We start from the raw sequence: 6564 nt of genomic DNA on the forward strand, positions 1-6564 counted from the left end.
ATACAAGAGTAAAGTGCAAGAATTACTCTTATAAGGCGCCTACTTAAGTTGTATAATCAGTGATTAATAATTCTCTAACCATGACTGGATCTAATGGAGTTAATGTGGCTGACAAGTCCGTGAATTTTAGAGTAATGAAAGCATCATTACAGGCTATTAAAAGCCATGTGACGAAGGCATTTGATTTAGTGAATCAAAGAACCGTGAACCCTAATGAATTAAAGTTATATTTAGATGCTTTAGAGAGTAGATTTGATTGGTACAAATTGTGGTTTAAAGACTGTGAAAGAGATCTGCTAGAGAATTGTGCAGATGGAATGGAAATGAATGTTTTAATTAATCAACATTACGAATTGGAAGAAAAACTGTCTTGTAAAAGTAAGGCTTTGAATAAATTAAAGGGTGTAAGCCAGGCAGTTGATCAACCTATTAATGCAAAGGGTGTGTTTGCCAAAACCTCCGTAGTACGGTCTGGAGGAAATCAGACTAGGTCGGCAGGAATTAATTGTTCAATTGCAGACCAGTCAGCCAAACAGTTCTAAGGATATAACACATAATGACTCTGAAGTATCTGTCAAGCCTCAAAAGGGAAAAATAATCCCAGTGGTAATAATCATAGTTAAGAGTTAAATAGGCACATATCAAGTCAGGAATCAGTAATAGTGGTTCCTCACATCAAGGTAAGAGGAATAAGTACCTCAGTAAGTGTAACCCAGTTAATAAGAGGTCAGGCAAGGAAAAGAGAGACTGCCTCTTCTGCCAGGGTACTCATTTCACTAAAAATTGTAATGCCTGTAATTCATGGGATATTAAAGTGGAAAGAATGAAAGAACTTGACAGATTTATCAGATGTCTAGACAATCATAATGTAAAGGATTGTCATACCAAATTGAACAGTTGCTATCAATGCAACAAGGGAAAGCACCATACAGTTATGTGCAGGGTTGTATGTGATTCTTATAATAATGGTGACAATAATGATAATGTTAATAACCCTGACACTACAGTGACTGATGTAAAGGTTGCAGCTAATGGCAATAATGATGGCCTAGCTGAGGTAGCCTTGACGGTGTTGGATGTAAAAATTCAGGATAAAGGGCATAAATCCAAAACCATACGGCGTCACTCTCCTCAACACTGGTACGGGCCATGTAATATATGGCAGACTACCGCCTAGTAATAATGACTAGAGGAAGTAGTGAATACGGTCACGGTGTCTTACTCATGAAAGGTCAACCCAGTACAAGTATTCTTCTATCGAGAATGATGTTGAACCAGTCTAATTTGTGGGAGCTGGACAGCATAGGGATTAATGTAAATGAGGAAAGTCCAAATGATTCCTTTACTCAGGAACAATACCTGAAGGATGTTAAATGTGAATCTGGACATTACTGGGTGCGACTTCCGTGGAAGCTTGACCGTCCAGAATTACCTACTAATTATAGGATGGCGTATGGACAGTTAAAGGGCCCAGCTCTGCGAACTGAGCAAGACACCAAAATTGTTGACTGCTTATAATGATATAATTAATAAGCAGTTAAATAATAAATTGTTCTTACTTCAGGCGACGATAAATGCACACCTTAAATGCACAGGCGGTCCACTGAGCAAAGTAATTGGGTAAATAATCTTATGTGGACAATTTCCGGGTGTGACGTCAACTGAAGAGGAACTAATGAGGATATGTGAAGGGGTTAATGAAATAATGAAGAAATGTGCTGGGACTGACTTGGGATACTGAGAGACTTGTTATTGTTAAAGTCTCAAAATTCCAGTATGCCCAATAAATTAATCCAGGGAGCATAGGCTTATGCCCCTGAGAGAATGGAACACTAATTAGTCCATTTTGAGGGATCAATAAATACAGATGGCCATGGAGTTGGTGCCTATATGCAGTAATGTGCTGGGGCTGACTTGGGATACTGAGAGACTTGTTATTGGTAAAGTCTCAAAATTCCAGTATGCCCAATAACTTAATCCAGGGAGCATAGGCTTATGCCCCTGAGAGAATGGAACACCAATTAGTCCATTTTGAGGGTTCAATAAATATGGATGGCCATGGAGTTGGTGCCTATATGCAGTAATGTGCTGGGGCTGACTTGGGATACTGAGAGACTTGTTATTGGTAAAGTCTCAAAATTCCAGTATGCCCAATAACTTAATCCAGGGAGCATAGGCTTATGCCCCTGAGAGAATGGAACACCAATTAGTCCATTTTGAGAGTTCAATAAATATGGGTGGCCAGTGAAGATGGGAAAATTGTACTCCACATTATGTAAGTCGTCTAGCAACGACCTCCGCCCGGCCGCAGTGTGGAAAATTTTTTGATTTTCCGAAACTATAGTGCCTAATAGGTGTTTAATGTGTCTATATGGGTCAAAAATGTATTTGAAAATAAGAGTAGAACCAAGAGTTCCCTTTGCGCATGCGCGGATGTGCGGGGGGGTGGGCGCGTATTGTTTTGAATGGTGGTGAGGAAGCTGAGAAAACATGGAACCACGAAATTGACGTTCACGGTGGCCTAAGGATTAATATAGGCCTCATTTCATAATAAGAAGTGTCGTAATTGTTCCTGGTGGAGAGTGAGGGAACGGGATTTACGGGACCACAGTAATAGAGTGGTAAAAGTGTGATAAGAGAAGGAGCGGGTGACTGACGCGCCACAATGGACTGTGTCCTGGGGAAAATTACCCTTGGATTAATCATCACTCATCGGTCTCAGATCTTAATGGAGTGACCTCTAATTTGTATAATAGTTATGAGACGTTAAATCGGCTTGTGAATTGTAATGTAATTAATGATAATAACGCTAAGTTAAGAGAATATGTGAAGTGAAATAAGTCGTTTGCTCCGAGTGAACACGCTAGACCTCGTTGTTAACGAGACGAGGAAAGGGAAACTCCTTGAGTCACGACGTCTAAAGCAGGACAAACCAGCGGATACCTCGTCCTGCTGGAATGAGAATCGTGTCGGTGTAGCAGGACATCGAAAATGAGATGGTGAATCAAGAAATGAGGAATATCAATCACCCACAGTTAAGTAACCCTTCTAGTTATAGCAACCTTAGACTGGCCAGTAGTGGTATGTTATAATTAGATAGGTTACGAGTGATCCAGCTACATCAAGTGACCACCAGAGAACATCTGGTAAGTAGTGGGATTATGTACAAATGTTTTCCTTGACGGATGTATCCATGTGTGTCCTACCCCCCCCCCCCCCCTTCATTCAGTTAAACTAATATAATCTATACAGTCCACAATTAATTAGTAGCACCGTACTTGTGGGTGCTACCCAATCCATACTGGTCTCGGATAGATATGGATAAGATTGTGAGGTCGAGGGGACCACTTGGTGCGACCAGGGGTGGTTAAGTTTTCTCACATGTCTACACGGGGTGACTACGGTAAACAATATGATTGTCTCCCAATGAGATTACTGGTATGTATATAATGTTGAGGTACATACAGGTAAGCACCCTAGAAAATTTTCCATAATATTCATTTACTAAGTTTATTCAGGTATATACAATAAGATAAGATAAGAGATAAGATTTCGTTCGGATTTTTAACCCCGGAGGGTTAGCCACCCAGGATAACCCAAGAAAGTCAGTGCGTCATCGAGGACTGTCTAACTTATTTCCATTGGGGTCCTTAATCTTGTCCCCCAGGATGCGACCCACACCAGTCGACTAACACCCAAGTACCTATTTGCTGCTAGGTGAACAGGACAACAGGTGTAAGGAAACGTGTCGAAATGTTTCCACCCGCCGGGAATCGAACCCGGGCCCTCCGTGTGTGAAGCGGGAGCTTTAGCCACCAGACCACATAGCAGCATATATATAGAGAACCTAGGATAACCCCAAAAAAGTCAGAGTGACTTATTTCCATTGGGGTCCTTTTAATACCTTATTATACAGTGTAGGAGATATCTTATTATTATACTATAAAGGATATACTGGGAATAAGGTAAATAGAGTTATTTACATCTACATGCTTGTTAGCTAATAAAATAAAAAATCATTCTCCCTTTTTGTTGCTACATTCAATAGGTACCTTTTGGCTCTCTTCTTGACCTGGTTCATGCTATGACTGGCTTTACCTGTGCGGGCAGTCTGTTCCATTCCTTTATTGCTGTACAATAAAAGGTGTTTGAAGCCTGGCCACTGACTGTGGGTACTACAAAGTTGTGCTCTCCCCCTAGTACTGTGAGTTCTTCGGTTCCCAACCTTGACAAAATGAGCAGCAAGTTATTCTGGACACTGTTTGTGAGCAGTTTTATAAACTTGATTTAACTTCAGTTGTTTTACTCTGTCTTCAGTATTCACTATATCCAATTGTAATTCATCCTGGCCTACATGCTCTCTTGGACCCAGGTCCAGGATGAATCTTACTATTTTGTTCTGGGTGATTTGCAGTTTATCTTTCAGTTTTTTTTTTTTTTTGTCAAGGCAGAGTACCATGAAGAGCAAGCGTAGTCCATATGATACTACATAAGGGCTAGACATAGGGTCCTGCGAGCCTCAGTAGGTGGACACTGTACTTGTCTATAGAGGAACTTCAGTCTGGCATTCGCTTTCTTTACTACACTGTTCCCTATCAATTATCCTGACATGCATGGGTCAAAGGGGATTCCCAGGTATTTTACTGAGGAAACTGAAGTGATGGGTTCCCCATTACACTGGACATTAAAATTATTTACCCTTCTCAGTTTGTTTCGTACCAAGAGTATGGCTGCCGTTTTCCCGAGGTGCAACGATAGTTTGTGTCTACGAACCACTTTCTGCAGGACTCCAGTTCTTGTGGGTCTTTACCTGACACTAACAGAACACTCATCCGCATACAGTAGAAGTTTGCACTTGACACTGATGGGCGTATCATTTACATAACAAAAATAATAAGGGACCCAGAATACTACCTTGGGGAACTCCACATGCTATCGGCAAGGTTTTTTTTTCTATTTTGTTGATTTTGACAATTTGTTCCCTATTGTTAAGGTAGGACTTAAACCAGTCTGTGGAACTTATGCCGATAGCTTGAAGTATCTTACATAATATATTGTGGTTGACAGTATCGAAAGCCTTTTGCAAGTCTGTTACCATTCCTATGAGGTTCCCTGTCGACATTTCAGTTCTCATGTAATCCATCAGATTAATTAGGGAGGTGTCGGTTGAGTAATAGCTCCTGAAGCCTGATTGGTAACTATGAAGAATGTTGTTGTCATTAAGGTACTTAATTACTTGACAGTACACCGCCCTCTCTAGAATTTTGAGTATTTTACTGAGTATACTAACAGGCCTATAGTTGCTGACATCAGACCTACTATTTTTCTTGAAGATAGGATTAACTCTGGCCTCCTTAATTCCTTCTGGTACTGTATTAGTGGTTATGGACAAATTTATTTTGTGAGCAATGGGGATTGCCAATTCAGAAGCACCATCTTTTAGGAACTTAGACAGGATGTTATCTGGGCCGGTGCTCTTAGTTGTTTGCTTAGTTGTTTTTGCACGAAGTCATGAGATACACTTACTAGTTGACAACTGTTTGGGGTTACCCCTTTATTGGTATAGTATGTTTTAAACTTATGAGAGTCTGTGTTAAAGGTATTTGATGCAACTTTTACTAACCAAAAAATGTTAACGAATAAAAGACGCACAATACTGTGACTTGAACACTACACAAATTACCCTCAGTTTCTTGACTCGGAAATTTCCACTCTTCGCAACTCGTTCTCTCGCCTTGGTAGGTAAGTACCTAAGTTCATTCAGATATACACAAATGCAGTTATATTGATTATCATACCCATTCTGTTTCATAATATATTTCCAGACTCCCAAATCTTAATGGGTAATATCCCGTTGATTAGCAATTTTGAGATAATGCAACTACCGGGCTTTTGATGGATAGTGCTACTGACAGAAATTAGGGCAGCTTCTGTTCACTTTCGTCGTCTTAAATCGTCTACTTTAATCACTAGTTTAGCCTCAGTGAATTTCATGAGGTGTCCAACATCGTCCCTATGTTGAACACACTTGATTTTACGGTCATCATTGCTGCAAGGATTTTTGTGTCCTCTGATCCTAATGTCTAGAGATCTGGTTGTAATATGGTAACCAGAACTGTGCACCATAATCTATACATATGCTGTTATGCATGATAATTTATGTAACTGTATTTATGTGTACCTGTACCTGAATAAACTTACTTATCTAATAGCTTTGGTTAGGCCTCATTTAGAATATACTGCACAGTTCTGGTCACCGTGTTACTGTATATAGAAAGTCAGGGGCTTTCTTATGTTGTACATGAATGGTATTTATGTACAACATGGTATGCTTTCTATATATTATGCCAATGATATCGGCTAGGTCTATGATAGTTGTACCATGTACTTATAGAAATAAAGATTGTTATTCTTATTATTTTTTATTGTTGTTGTGCAAGGGAAATGCTTCGGAAACAAATCTACCAAACTGTTACACGTGTGTACATGAGTGGGTGGTGTGAGATAAACCTACCTAACCACGGTATAGGCCAGTACCAAGTAGGCCTACAGTAGTGTTACCTC

This window comes from Cherax quadricarinatus, chromosome 38, assembly GCF_038502225.1.
Source record: "Cherax quadricarinatus isolate ZL_2023a chromosome 38, ASM3850222v1, whole genome shotgun sequence".
Taxonomy (NCBI): domain Eukaryota; kingdom Metazoa; phylum Arthropoda; class Malacostraca; order Decapoda; family Parastacidae; genus Cherax; species Cherax quadricarinatus.